The 16,483-nt window shown below is 42.3% G+C and overlaps 1 protein-coding gene across 5 annotated transcripts in view; it reads right to left on the bottom strand.

The window, feature by feature from the left end:
* Positions 1-16,483, bottom strand: part of NOD1 (nucleotide binding oligomerization domain containing 1) — a 58,415-nt gene that overhangs the window by 36,990 nt on the left and 4,942 nt on the right. The window lies entirely within an intron of this gene.

Here is a 16,483-nt window from a genome sequence, read left to right as displayed (position 1 = left end):
CAAACAGTTCATGGATACAGAAAACAATTAAATGTTCTTTTTCTCTAACAGTAATAAATATATTTTTTAAATTAAAAAAAAAGAAAACAATTAAATGTAAAATATGATATCAAAACCAGTAACTGTGAGGGGAGGAGAGTACAAACACAGGGTTGTTAAAATGCACTCGAAATTAAGAGATCAGCAACTTAAAATAATCAGGTGTATATGTGTGTGTGTGTGTGTGTGTGTGTGTGTACATAGATAGATTGCACATATAAACTTCAAAGTAACCACAAACCAAAAATCTAAATTAGATACACAAGAAAGAAAAAGGAATCCAAACATAACATTAAAGATAGTCATCAAATCACAAGAGGACAAAAGTAGAAAGGAACAAAAAGACCAACAAAACAATTAACAAAATGGCAATAATTTGCAAATGATACTATCCACAAGGGGTTAATATTCAAAATGTACCAATAGCTTATACAACTCAACATCAAAAAAACAAACAACTCCATTAAAAATGGGCAGAAGACCTGAATGGGCATTTTTCCAAAGAAGATAAACAGACGGCCAAGAGGAATATGAAAAGATGCTCAACATTATTAGTCATCAGAGAAATGCAAATTAAAACCACAATGAGGTATCACCTCACACCTGTCAGAATGGCTATCATCAAAAAGAATACAAATAACAGATATTTGTGAGAATGTGGAGAAAGGAAATGTAAATTGGTAGGATGTAAACTTGTGCAGCGCCTATGAATGTCAGTATGGAGGTTTCTCAAAAAGCTAAACAGAACTACTATACGACCCAGCAATTCCACTCCTGGGTATATATCCAAAAAAAACCAAAAATACTAATTTGACAAGATACATGCACCACAATGTTGAAAGCAGCATTGTTTACAATTGCCAGGATATGGAAGCAACCTAAGTGTCCACCAATAGATGAATGGATAAAGAGTAAGTGTTATACTACACATACACACACACACACACACACACACACACACACACACTGGAATACTACTCAGTCATAAAAAAGAATGAGATTTTGTCACTGGCAACAACAAGGATGGACTTGGAGGGTACTATGCTGAGTGAATTAAGTCAGAGAAAGACAAATACTATGTGATACTACGTATATGTGGAATCTAAAAAATAAAACAAATTATTGAATATAACAAAAAAGAAACAGATTCACAGATATAGAGAGCAAACTAGTGATTACCAGTGGGGAAAGAGAAGGGAAGAGGTACAAGATAGGGGTAGAAGATTAAGAGGTACACACTACTATGTATAAAATAAATAAGCTATAAGGATATTTAGTGCAACACAGAATATAGCCAGTATTTTATAATAACTATAGGTGGACTATATCCTGTATTTAAAAATAACAAATCACTGTGTTATACACCTGAAACTTATACAATATTATATACATCAACTATATCTTAATTTAAAAAACCCTTTTAAATAGCAATAACACAAAAAGATGGAAGGGAATAAATGCAGTTAAAATATTCTAAGGTCAAAGCATTTTCTGGAAATAGGCAAAAGTATTACTTTATATTAGACAGTAATAATTTAAGGATCCAGGTTTTAATCTCTGATTACTACTAATAAAAATAAGAATACAAGACAATAGAAGGAGGAAATGTAACAATAAATATATTTAATTCTAAAAGAAGTCAGGGAGAGAAAGGTATGTAAAAGCTGGTGAGACTAATGAAAACCAGATAACATATAAATCCAAATATATTAGTAATTCATTGAACTATAAATGGACCAAATGCACCAATTATACAACATAGATTGGCAGAATTGAGAGAAAAAAACTACATGCTGCTTAAAGAGATATACCTCAAATAAAATGACAGCATATCAGTCATTTATTTGTTCCCCCAGGTGGGAAATGATACACAACATATTCACAAGCCAAAAGAGAACTGGCAGAGCTATATTAAAATTAAATAATTTAAGGGAAGAAATGTTACTAGGGGTAGAGGAACATTTCATAATGATAAAATGATAAATTCTAAAGGATGCTGCAGAAATTTTAATTTGCACCTAGTGATATATTTTCAAAATATATAAAGCAAAAATTGATAAACATAAAAGGGGGACTATACATATCCACAATCACAGTGGGGGACTTTCATACATTTCTCAGAATAACTAAAAGAACAGGCAAACAAAAAATGAAACAGTAAGAATAGGGAGAATCTGAACAAAATGGCCAACAAGTCTGCCTTAACTGACATCTACAGAACACTGCACACAGCAGCACGAGAACGCCCAGCACTTACAGTGCATGTGGAGTGTGTGTCAAAGCTGATCAATATACTGGACTGTAAAGCAAGTTCTTAACAAAGTGTGAAGAACTGAAATCATTCATAATATGTTCTCTGATCACAGCAGAATAAAGCTCGAAATAAAAAATAAAAAATACCTAGAAAATCCCCAAACCCACAGGTCAAAGAAGAAATAAAAGTGGAAACTAGAAAATATTTTAATTGCATAATAATGAAAATACAATATATCAAAATTTGTGAGATACAATTTAAAAAATCATGGAAATGTGTAGCCTTATATGCATATTTTAGAAAAGCAAAAAATTAAGTTATATCATTCATATCTTCTGCTTTTAATTTATTATGATACCATGGATATTTACTCTTGTTTATAAATATTCTTTGAAAAAGTTTTTAAAAATACATGAAATTTCATCATATGGATGGTGTATATGTATATATACATTACACATACTCATATAAGTAGCCATACACACTAAGAAGAAAAATCAGAAAGAAATCCACCGAAACATTAATGGTGATTATTTCTGGGTGATGAGATTACAGGTGATCTTTATTACTTAGATTGGGGAGGCATATTCCAAATTATCTTTGATAAGAAGTATTTCATTTTCTAAATGAGAAAAAAAAAATTTTAGCCCACCTCAAACCATAATTGTGGTGCTTGGGTTTAACTGCCAGGAACACTGCTGCAGCCTTTTGACTGGGTTTCGAGCTTGCTGTCAGCCAGTACTGCTGACCGGTTCTGGATCCCAGTTGCTTATCTGTTTAGAACAGCAAGCAGATGAGGACAAGCCCACGGCCAGTGCAGGTGTTCTTTGGCTGCCACCACCCTCTCCTTTGCTGGCCAGCCGCCAGGAGAAGCTGGAGGGGCGGGAGGTCTGGAGAAGCAGAAAACCACGCCTTCCAGGAGAGAACTACGCAAGGCAGTCTTACCCCTACAAAAGGGTCAGTGGCGGCGGCTTCCCAGCGAAGAAAGGATCATGACGGCGAGTAGGCCTCCCAGAGAGGGAGGACCTCGGGTTATTTCTCCATTTGCACTCCTCATGTACTTACGGAGCATACAGGACAAATATGTGAATAAAGCTGACTGCCCCTGCCCTCAGGGGGCTTACGGACAAGACAGTAGAACCAACAGAAACCAACCAGACCACCAAATGCAAAGAAAACAAAATAATAGCAGGGAATGAAGAGGCTGATAATGGAGGAAGCAAAGCAAAGGCTTCTGAAGGTGGTGAACGTGGAACCCCAGAACAGAGGGAGGTCTGTGTCAGCCAAAAAGTCTGGGGAAGGCAGGTGAGGCCTGGAGCTTAGAGGACAGTTGAGTTGTGGCTGACTCGTTGTCAGAATGCATGTGATGCTAATTATCAGAGAAATGCAAATCAAAACTGCAATGAAGCATCACCTCACACCAGACAGAATGGCCATCATTCGAAAGTCCACAAATGACAAATGCTGGAGAGGCTGTGGAGAAAAGGGAACCCTCCTACACTGCTGGTGGGAATGCAGTTTGGTGCAGCCACTGTGGAAAACAGTATGGAGATTCCTCAAAAGACTAGGAATAGACTTACCACATGACCCAGGAATCCTGCTCCTGGGCCTATATCCAGAAGGAACCCTATTTCAAAATGACACCTGCACCCCAATGTTCATAGCAGCACTATTTACGATAGCCAAGACATGGAAACAGCCTAAATGTCCATCAACAGAGGACTGGATAAAGAAGATGTGGTATATTTATACAGTGGAATACTATTCAGCCATAAAAACTGACAACACAACTCCATTTGCAGCAACATGGATGCTCCTGGAGAATGTCATTCTAAGTGAAGTAAGCCAGAAAGAGAAAGAAAAATACCATATGAGATCGCTCAGATGTGAAATAAAAAAAAACCCACAAACAACAAAGCATAAATACAAAACAGAAACAGACTCATAGACATAGAATACAAACTTGTGGTTGGCAAGGGGGTGGGTGGTGGGAAGGGACAGACTGAGATTTTAAAATGTAGAATAGATAATCAAGATTATACTATATAGCACAGGGGAATATACACAAGATCTTATGGCAGCTCAGAGAAAAAAATGTGACAATATTTATATGTTCATGTATAACTGAAAAATTGTGCTCTACACTGGAATTTGACACAACATTGTAAAATGATTATAAGTCAATAAAAAATGTTAAAAAAAAAAGAATTCATGTGATAAGGTCACCAGGACACTTCGGAGGAAGGATTCCCTTAGGAAGGGGTCCCATTTCGGGAGAACAGCCGGAACAGATGGACAGACAGACACACACACACACACACACACAGAGTTTCACTTTCTAAAGAAGGATTTATCCCAGGCCTGCTTTTTTCCTGCCCTTTCCACCATCCCAGGGGACCCAGAAAGGAAATGTGAATTCTTTGTAACTGAGATGCTAAGATCAAAAACATTTTATAAAGGTGTTCTCCAACTCCACTGATGTTCCACTGTATGTTTTAATAACTTTCCCCAAGTATAAAAGCAATACCTGCTCATTTGAAAAATGTAGGAAATGCAAAAAAAAAAAGTTTAGAGAAAAAAAAAAAAAGCCAGTGCTCACCCACTGCTAACATGCTGGCGTGTTCCCTTTCTGCTTTTCTCTATGTGCAGCTATGCCTGTAGTGATCCTTCCTGCGTGTGTGGCATCACACTGTTTGTGTTTGCTGTACCTCTACCGTTATCTCATGTTTCTTTGTAACTGCCAAGGCCCTCTTTTGAGCTGGTTTCTGACAGATGCTCTGCTTTACCTGGTTGTTTTTTTTTTTTAATAAAGAAGAGTCAGAACCACCTGCCACTCTTTGCTGTTTTAAGGTTCTGTACCTGAGAAGTTCCATGCGCCAAACAGGATCAAAATTGGTGCCAAATGGTAGCCCCTTCTTTGACCCAGCTCTGCCTGCATGAACTGCCAGGGCAAATCTGGACACCGTGCCCTGCAGCCTCCACTAGCTGCCAATCACACGACAACATGCTATCCATCATGGACAGGTCCAAGGTAGGGCTGCTGGGGGCAGGTGGAGGTGAAGGCGCTGGGCAGACTCTGGGATGCCACAGCCTCATTCATCCTTCTCTGGAAACCCAGTGTCAAGTCTGCACTGCACGGGACCCCAGTATGGCTCTGACAGTCATCGATCATCATTAACAATGAGTAAGTCCTTCACCAGGAACCCAATGTCGACCTAACACTGCCTAGTCACTGCAGGAGGCCGGATAAGGGTTAAAAGTGGTCCCTGGAGCCAGTCGGGCTGAGTACTCAACACCTGACTCCACTGCTCCATAGCACGTCAGCCATCCTCTCTGTGCCTTCGTTTTCCTCCAGGTCTCTGACAGTCCCTGCCTCCAAGTGTTGCTGTAAAGATTGAGTTCATGTTCACAAAGTGCCTTGATCAGGGTGGGGATACAGTGAATACTCAGTAATTATTATCTTGTTTAATCTTTACTGTTATCTCACTCAATCCTTGGAACCATTGTAGGTGGCAGAGGTCATTGTTACCACTGATTTACAATGAGGGCACTGAGGCACATGGGGGTAAGTAGCCCCCACCCCCACAGAGTTTACAGCTCGGCCGGGCAGGTGGACACACAACACGAGACTACAAGAGTGATGAGCGGGAGGACTGGGTAATGACCAGAGGGCTCCAGGGCCGTCTGTAGGGCTCCCAAAGGCTTCCTGGAGCCCTCTATAGTGGAAGGTGACAGAGAGAAGAGGCAAGACACTGTCTCTTAGGGAGTTTGGATGTGAGACACCCAGAGAGACGCCAAGCACCAGTAACTCACAGCACACAAGCCATAGGTAAACAAATGGGACCTAATTAAACATAAGAGCTTTCGCACAGCAAAGGAAACTATAAACAAAAAGACAACCTACGGAATGGGAGAAAATATTTGCAAATAATGCAACTGACAAGTGTTTAATTTCCAGAATATACAAATAGCTCATACAACTTAACAAAAAAACACACACAACCCAATCCAAAAATGAGCAGAAGACCTAAATAAGCATTTCTCCAGTGAAGATATACAAATGGCCAATAGGCACATGAAAAAAAAATACTCAGTATCACTAATTATCAGGGAAATGCAAATCAAAACTACAGTGAGGTATCACCTCACACCAGTCACAGTGGCCGTTATTTAAACATCCACAAACAAGAAATGCTGGAGAGGGTGTGGAGAAAAGGTAACCCTCCTACACTGCTAGTAGGAATGTAGTTTGGTGCAGCCATTATGGAAAACAGCATGGAGAGTCCTCAAAAAACTAAAAATAGACTTACCATATGATCCAGCAATCCCACTCCTGGGCATATATTCAGAGGGAACGCTAATTCGAAAAGGTAGACGTACCCCAGTGTTCACAGCAGCACTATTTACAATAGCCAAGACATGGAAACAACCTAAATGTCCATTGACAGATGACTGGATAAAGAAGTTGTAATATATTTATACAATGGAATACTACTCAGCCATAAAAAAGAATAAAATAATGCCATCTGCAGTAACATAGATGGACCTGGAGATTGTCATTCTAACTGAAGTAAGCCAGAAAGAGAGGGAAAAATACCAGATGATACCATATTATATGTGGAATCTAAAAAAATGACATAAATGAACTTATTTACGAAATAGAAACAGACTCACAGACATAGAGAACAAATTTACAGTTACCAGGGGAAGAAAGGGGGTGAGAAGGAACAAGTTGGGAGTTCGAGACTTGCAGATATTAACTACTATATATAAAATAGATAAACAAGTTTCTACTGTATAGCACAGAGAACTATATTCAATATCTTGTAGTAACCTATAATGAAAAAATATGAAAACGAATATATGTATGTGTAAGCACAGCTAAAGCATTCTGCTGTACACTAGAGACTGACACAACACTGTAAACTGACTATACTTCAATACAAAAGGAAAGACTGCCCACTGCTAAGGGACAGTCTCCACAGCCACCAGACGTGCCACCCCATCCCATGCATCCTTAGACTAAACCCCAAACAGATATATCACCTCAGTGTTCCCTGAAGACACTAGCAAACACGTCCGTTGAGCAGCAGCTTCATTCTGTGCAAAATCACCCAGCGGAGCCCGAGGGCAGAGGTCACCCGCCCACAGTGTGAATATGAATGTCGGCTCCCAGGATGAGCAGACAGTTTGGGCTCCGTCACAACAGATGGGGGTGTAGGGGGCTACGCCAAGAACAGAAACCTCAACAGTCATTTCCCAGCATCCACGCTGGCCTCATGATTTCACTCTTTTCTTACACATCCAGTAGTTGGGAATCATCATTCATATATTTCAAAATAAATGCCACAGCTTTCTACAAACTGGTCTTGCAACACAGCCGATAAGACTCCTAACAGATCTCAGCAGCATTCCTTAAAACATTCTTCAACAGCGTAGCAGATTCTAAAGTAGGGTTACAACCCAGAGGTTTTTAAACAATGATTTCCATGGAGTCAGATTGTTCTGCAAGTATTTCTGCTGCCGACTTTTTCTACTTTTACTGCACGTAAGCTGGAAACAAATACAAACATAAGCAAAGCCAAGGCCAGGTTTTGCTGGCATCCAGATGCTACGGAATCTGGCCCAGGGCCATCAGCCTCTGCTCCTATCCTGACTGCTCTGTCCCTAAGCTCTGGAAATGAGTTCCCAAACGGGCTGCTCTTCTCTGGCACCTGGGAGGCCACAGGAAAAAGACAATGATTTCATGTACACAGAAAGGATCAGCTTCTGGGATATGACTTTACTGACCCCAGGACAGTTTTCACAGACTTCCCTACCCCTTCCTTGACAAACAGCACCGTGAGAGAAGTGTGCTGCCCATCAAATAGTTTGGATTCTCCCCCTGGGTACCAGGTAGGACTACACGTCCCTACTCCCTTGAAGTCACCTGCTCTGACCCATGACACGGGAGCAGAAGTGGAATGAGTTACTCCAGGCAGGAAGCTTTCGGCATCAGTGCATAATTTGTCAGGGTACAACTCTCTTTTTCCTCCGAGACTAGGGCTGGCAACATTCCAGCTGGTGGCTGCTCTGTCCACCCGGCCACAGATAACGACGCTGAGGAGACCCTCCTGCTAACTTGTGATGGGCAGTGTGAGCAAGAAGCAAACCTCTGCTGTCTGAGCTGCTGAGATTTTGGAATTGTCTGTCCCTGTAGCACCGCCTAGCCAAGCCTGATAGGTACCATAATTGTGGACAAGAAAAGCATTTAGCACATGAAGAAACTGAAGCCCAGTGGGGTGAAGTGAGCTGTCAAAGGCCAGACAGCTGGTTGGAGGCAGAGCAGGAGGCCCGAGATGCTCGCCACAGGCCCTTCCCTGCCTTCACATGACAGCAGTTTCTCCACGACATTAAAGGACCACTGGCAGTAAAGGTAAGTAAGCCACTACATTTTTTTTCCAGATACCATAAAACTGACTTTATTTATTGAATTAAGAGTTAAGTTAAAACTAAGCATCATTCCCTTCCTGCCTCCGACTTAGAAGTAATCCACATAAGAAAATACTACTGTTTAAAAGGAAAAAAAGGCACACGAGCAAGTCACACATTCTCCTCATTGGTACCGAGGTGGCTGCATCTGCTTGTTGTGGTCCCAGAGCCTGTCACCTCACTCCACGCAGCTACTTGCCCCACATCAGAACCTCAGCCGTCTCAGCCCAGTCCACCACCACAACCATCTGTTAGAATCATTGGATGGGAACCATAAACGCTCAGCAGATATGATCACTGGTGAAAAAAATGCGGTGGAGTTCTATGTACCGACAGAAAGATCTTCAAGACATATTGCCATTTGAAAAATGCAAGTTGCAGAAGGAGTATAACAACATTTATATAATTTGCCCATTTGTCTGCCCTAAAGACACAAAACACTATACACTTTTGGCAGGCATACACCTATGAACATAAATGCAAAGAAAAATGTCTGGAAGAAGACATGCTTTATGAGAAGAGAGATTACTTCCGGACAGGGAAGGAAAGGCACCAGGATTGGTACAGCACTTTTATTTGTAATGTTTTAATTTTGTATAAGAAAAATATATACTTGTTTAATTTAAAGTTCTTTTAGAGCCACTGTAATCATCAAAGCATCTTAGGACATTTGGCGGCAGGTCAATGCAACATTCTCAGCGATCACCTTGTTTTAAGGAACTTTGACTTTCAACTCAGAGCCCACCTTCCTAGGAAAAAGTGCTCGGTCCCCATCAAACTAAACGACAATTCATTAAAACCAAACACACTCAAATGGAATGCTATGACTCTTTTTGTGCACCTGTCAACAAATGGAAAGCTCCTCCTGGTTTGGTAAAATATCACAGTCAAGCTGATGAGTTTGTGGGCAGGAACAGTTTTATGGCATCTTCAATTTAGTAGGAGTCTGTCCACTCATGGTATTACCACTAAATCTGGTTTGACATGAGGAATCTAAACGGAAAAATCAAGCCCTATAAAAATGGAACAGAGCAAAAGAGTCAACAAAACTGACTTGCAGGTAGATTTTTTTAAACCTTAGGACCTCAAGCAATACCACATCAAAAAATGCTCCAGGATTACAAAACGTTTCCTCCTTTCCTCGGTCTTCTGTTTGCTTTCATGTAACACAAGCCTCTGAACACTTTACAATAACACGGGCTCAGCTGCCTTCTGTGTAACATTCTGACCCCGAGTGATGTTCAATTTTGATGGTTGAAGCCAAAGTTACCTCACACTTTCCACGCAATTATCTGCTCCCCACCCAAATAGTTACCGTTACCGAGGAAACCACCGTAGCTCTTTCCGCTAAAACCACATCCTATTGCTCAAATCTATCCAGCAAATACCACCTCCAACAAAGCCACATCTGCCACGCACAATATAAGCTTCTACAACATTCTGTCTGCCACACTCCTGGACAATAGGAATTGAGCACTGTTATTTACTTATTGAATTCAGATTTAAGGTAAAGTAATATAAAGCCACTCTTCACTGCCTACCTCAAATAGGTCCCTACCGACCTCAGAGATGACATTACCCAGATTGCAACCTGCCAACAAAAACAAGCTCTGCCAACCTGACCGTAAACCCCCGCATAACCTGAACACACATGCCCGCGAGCACCGAGGGTCACACCTGCATTCTCCTGGGGAAACTCCCCTCTGGAATCAGTTTTCATTTCAGTGAATGGGCCCCGCAGCCTCCTCAGCCCGGTCTCACAGTGATGAAGATAATCACAGCGTGTTTGCTGACATAGATGGTGTGGACAGCAAGGTTCCACCTTATTTCAAGTTGCCCAACAATGAGGTGGGCAGACCAACCCCCCTCCGAGGTCAGCAATCGAGCAGGAAGCTGAGACCAAGCCCATTTACATACAACACTGACAGGACGGCTCAGAGGTCACGCACCATGGGTCAACTCCAGCGGGTCCAACTTTCCCTGCTGCAAAGTCCGCAAAAACTTGGGCTCCAGGCTTCAGAAACTAGATAAACCCAGGCTACCATTCTTTAAAGCGTCTACATCTATCTCTCATGGGTTTTGAGGTTTGGGGGAGTTTATTCATTTCTCTTGTTTTGTTTTCAATTTCTTAGTCTGGAAAACAAGCCCAATCTTATATGTCTCTGTCATGCCTGAAAACTACTAATGGCCCCTCTGGAGAAAATTCAGCAGAATGGATGAGGCTACAATCATTATATGAAGCTTTTAAGCTCCCTTAACATTCATTTACTTTAAGGATCTGAAAGCATGTGATCCCTTAAAATTTTAAAGCAGACAGAAAAGTCAGTCAGTCTCCCAATCTCTCTTCTCTTTCTCCCTTACTCCCTCCATCTCTCAGTCTCCTTTTCTCTCTCTCTTGCGAAGTAGTACATAGTTTGAGCTCCAGATACAGACACTGCCATCCTGCCTACAAAGGGAGGAATGCAGACACAGACCATGTGAGCACTCGGGAGTGGACGCTGATGGAAGGCAGCCATCCTTCCACAGCTGGCTGGGCCTTCTGAGAACTCAAACGTCTGACTTCACATGCCTCAGAGCCAGGCATCTTCTTTTGGTCAAGAAACCCTATTCAGAGTGCACGCAGAGCCAGCCCTCCCTTCTCCACTGGAACTGTAGACTTCTGGTATGGAACAGAACACTATGCAACACCCCCATTTTAAAGGTGAGGAAACTGGGAGGAGGAGGAAGACTCAGTGGTAGAGCACGTGCTTGGCATGCATGAGGCCCTGTGTTCAATCCCCAGTACCTCCATTAAAAATAAAAACAGAGATGAGGAAACTGAGGCACTGGGCAAGGCAGTCTTGTCTGGATCAACCAGAACTAGAACCCAGGTCTCCTGGTGCCGAGGTGAATGCCCTCTCACTTACTTCTGGCAAGAGTAGCCCCTCAGCAGCCGAGAGCCTCCCCCAGGCCACACCTCACCGGGTTCCTCCCCTCGGCCCCTCTCTCCGCCCCGGGAACGCCCCTGGTACTTCATCCCCGCCTCTCTCGGAGGATGTGGCACTTCACTTGTTTCCTTGTAAGTTCTTTCATCACATCGTTTGACTGTGGCAAGGAAGGGGCAAAACTCTAAAAGCAGGCTACCTGGTTCCAATCACTAGCTGTGTGTTCTGGACAAATATACCACCCCTTTGTGCTTCTGTGTTTTTATCTATAAAATGCAGATAGTAATAGTACCTACTTCACAGGACTGGTGTATGAATTCAGTGAGTTAATACATAGATGGCATTTAGCACAGCACTGGTCATGCTGCAAGCTTCTGTCATGATCAAGGAGAGGGTGTCCTAGACTGGGGCTTCTGTCTGGTGCGCCTCTGAGGCCCAGCATTTGACTTCTAGGGATGGTGTCCGTCTGGTTAGTCCCTATATCTCCAGCACAGAGCGGATGCTAGATTAAAAATGTCGAATGAATGAATTTAGCAAAGCACACTGCTTATAACAGGTGCTTTATTAATGCCCATTGAATGGACATGTGGATTTCCAGAATTCACAGGCTCACTTAGGGAGTGTCATGTATCAAGTTCACTAGTAGATAAATTCAGATTTGTTGGCACCAGTATTTTCTATTGCTCTAAGACTTTTCTACTAGCTGCTGCCTTAAAATATTAACCAAAGCCCTCAATTTCCAGAGCATTCTAGAGTCTATACATTTTCTTGGCACATAATCACCTACTATTCTGTGACAATGCCCCCCACCACCCAGTGCCTTATGGGGCTGATATACAATCGTTAAGTTGCATTTTCCTGGTGTATCCAGGCTTTGAAAAACAAACTTCCAAAACGCCATGCTTGGCATTCATCTGAGGGGCCAGTACATAAAACTTTTTTTTAAGTTTCTTCTGTATAGCACAGGGAACTATATTCAATATCTTGTGTTAACCTTTAATGAAAACGAATGTGAAAATGAATATATGTATATATGCACGGCTGGGACATTGTGCTGTACATCAGAAACTGGCACATCACAACTGACTGTACTTCAATTAGAAAAATTAAAAAATTATCTTAATAAAGGATATTTTTAATCTTAAGAAAGCCAACATAAGACACCAGAGCCTTGAATCAGACCCAGATCTGCAGCTCTACAGGTGGGTTTAAGTGCTTATGCAGAAGAAAGTTCTACAGAAGTGGCAGGTCTGGAAGCCGGAGATGGCATTTAGGAATAAAACGGAAAGTGTGTGGAACTTCTCAAATGAAAGGCACTTCACAAGAACAAAATAAGTTAGTCACCTCAGAGGCTTGCGTTGAAACTTGGCCTTGAACAAATAAACACTCGGCTGATCACTGGCCAAAATGCTTAGCTGGAGACTTTCACCGTCTGGGACACACGTGTATCTGCAGCTCGGCTGGACGGTGCCTAGAATGTGTGGGAGTTGACCCTCAGCAGCAGCAGCAGGAGGTCGAGAAGATGCCAAGTCTTGTGAGAAGCAGGACGTGTGGGCCCCCACCTAGCGAGGACCTATCTTAGGGATACACCTGACTTGCCATCACCTCTCACTCTGTGACCTCAGGACGGCTTCACAGGAGTGAGGAGAAAGGGGGCAATGCAGATGCCCCAAAGCCAGAGGCTTTTTCTGTGACCCCAAAACCTCAAATAGTCTTTTTCCTGTTTTTTTTGTTTTAAGTGTATGCAAATTCCCTGGTAGATGAATAGGGTGGGGAAAGCACCTTTTTTTAGAGCCTTGGGTCTAAAGCCAGAGAGAGAACAGAGTAGCATGAAAAACTGTTCAAAGCCTTCTCCCTTGGCCAGGCGTTCCCAGCATTTCTACCTGCAGACTCCCACACTCTGACACCCACGCTGCCAGCCTGCCTCTGCTGTTTTTGGGCCCTTTCATTCCTGTTTCCAAGGAGCCAGGAAGGACTAGACTCCACTTCTGTGCATCCATCAGGGCTCCTGCTGAAGGATGCTGGCACCTCGCTGGCCCACACGCACCCACGCACATCTGCTCCAGAAAACCACGGAGCAGGTGCTAGGGGCCAGGCTTCCGGTCTTGGTTCTGCCACCTTTTCTCTGTTATGAGTTTCAGTTCCTTCATTAGAAATTGCAAACCATAATTTCTATCTCCAGGATTGTCTCACTAAGACAAGGTTTATACTGGGTTTTGGCACACACACACGTACACACGAAGGACAAGTTTTAAAAAGCTTAACAAGTAGGGGCTGTTACTTATCTTTTCCTTGTAGATTACGGACATTGAGAAAAGGCAGGAGTGGGGACTCTTCAAGGCCTCCCACTGCCCTTTACAATAAACTTCCAAATCCTTCCCAGCCCAGGAGGCTCTACTTGGCTTGAGCCAGTTCATTGCTGTTGTTGTTTTTTTAAATTGAAGTACAGTTGATTTACAATATTGTGTTAGTTTCTGGTGTACATACAGCATAGTGATTCAGTTATATATATATATGTGTATATATATTATATATATATATTTTTTGGATTTTTTTCCATTATAGATTATTACAAGCTATTGAATATAGTTCCCTGTGCTATACAGTAGGTCCTTGTTTATCTATTTTGTACATAGTAGTGTGTATCTGCTAATCCCAAACTCCTCATTTATCCCACCCTCCACTCCTTTCCCCTTTGATAAGCCATAAGTTTGTTTTCTATGTCTGGGAGTCTGTTTCTGTTTTGTAAATTAGGTTCCTTTGTGTCATTTTTTTCAGATTTCACAAATAAGTGATATCATATGATATTTGTCTTTCTGTGTCTGACTTACTTCCCTAAGTATAATAATCTCTAGATCCATCCCTGTTTCTGCAAATGGCACTGGTTCATTCTTTTTTATGGCTGAGTAGTATTCCATTGTATATATATCCCATTTCTTTATTCAGTCATCTGTCGATGGATAATTATGTTGCTTCCATGTCTTGGCTATTGTAAATAGTGGTGCTATGAACACTGAGGGGCATATATATCTTTTTAACTTAGAGTTTTCTCTGGATATATGCTCAGGAGTGGGATTGCTGGATCATACAATAACTCTAGTTTTTTAAGAAATCTCTATGTTGTTTGCTATAGTGGCTGCACCAGATTACATTCCCACCAACACTGTAGGAGGGTTCCCTTTTCTCCACACCCTCTCCGAGCTGGTTCATTCTTCAGCTCTCTCTGCACCTTCCTCAACACATCCCATTCTTTCCCACCTCTGAGCCTTCAAACATGCTGTTCCCTGAATTTGGTATGCTCTGACTCTTCATTCCCAAGAACTAGCTGAAAAGGCTCATTCTTGGAGGCACAGACCCCAGACTCCCCTAATCCTAGTACAGCTCTGCTGATCTGTCTCATGATATACTGTTGTTTTCACTTACAGCGCTTACCCCACTTATGACTACGTATTTACCTGTGTTTACCACCTCTTCCTCCTTCAAGAGCTGGCAAATTCCATTTGGCCAGGCGCTCAGCCCCTGGATTCATTCATTGCTGCATCCCCCAAATTTAGTAGATTCCTCGCACCAGCAAGGTCTTCTGATAATATTTGTTGAACTAACATGTTAAAAAATTGAAGCCCCAAAGAGCCAGGAGGAACCAGGAGATACATATAGCTAACAGCCTCCAACACCAGGCTGGGGAGCCAGCAAAGCATTTCACACTCATGGGAAGGTCAGAAAAACCACCACCAGTTCATTATCAGAAATGCTGAAGCATTTACAGTTCACTCATGGAGAATTCCCTTTTCTGGGCTCTGAGTTCCACTGACCCAGGCTTCTTGGAAGATTGCCAGAGCTCAAAAGGAGGCAAAAGCTACTGGGGTATAAAAAAAAAAAAAAAGGTGAGAAAGGAATTTTCTTAAAAGGCTGTGTACTTGGAACAGGCCACTGCATTTTCTATGAGGTGTTGTTTACATACTGTTGTGCCTGTCTGAACCCCATTCTAGAAACTTCCAGGCCTGGTTTTTGTCTTCTCAAATAGCCTGCCCACCTGTCCCCGTGAATGTTTTAGAATGGGCTTAGAGACACAGAATGCCTGTGGTTTATTACACCCAGGCTAACAATCTCAGTGCACTGAGACATCTACCTAAAAATAAACAACATGATCCACCCTAATAAGGTCAGTCAATACCAGCCTCACCCCTCCACCCCCAGTAGATATTAGATCATCCACTGTAAGCAATGGTTGAGGTTTAAAGGTTGTAGATCAGGGTTGGGAGTGGGAGGTGGGGGGACGTCTCCTATGATCACTCCATCAGCACTTGGAGGCAGGCAGTCCTTTGGAAGCTGGGCCCTGTATCCAGAAACACGGCCCTGCAAAGAGCACACGCACATCTGTGGGTCCCTTCCAGGAGGCACGTGTCAGGGTGGGGAGGTGGGCCGAGCGGGAGGGGCGCTCACTGAGTCCTGTACAGTGATTAGGAACCCGGACTCTGCTTCAGATCCTTACTATCTTGACTTTGGGCTATTTAATCTCATTAAGCCTCAGTTGTCTCATCTGTAAAATGGAGAAAATGGTAACGACTAAATAGGGTTGTTGGGGAGATTAAATGAGCTAAAAAACCAAACCAAAACAAAAACCTAAAGCCCTCCCACCAGTGTTGCACATGGTAAACCTATGTAGGTGTTCGCTATCATTATTTAGGGTCTACTAGCTCAGATGCATCTTTATTGCATTTCATTAAAGCCTCAAGCCAATCCTTCCAAACTGATGGAGTTATCTGCTTCTTACAGATATAAAAACCTGAGGCTT

The sequence above is a fragment of the Vicugna pacos genome, chromosome 7 (genome assembly GCF_048564905.1).
Source record: "Vicugna pacos chromosome 7, VicPac4, whole genome shotgun sequence".
NCBI classification, from domain to species: domain Eukaryota; kingdom Metazoa; phylum Chordata; class Mammalia; order Artiodactyla; family Camelidae; genus Vicugna; species Vicugna pacos.
This window is presented reverse-complemented; position numbering and strand designations above follow the sequence as displayed.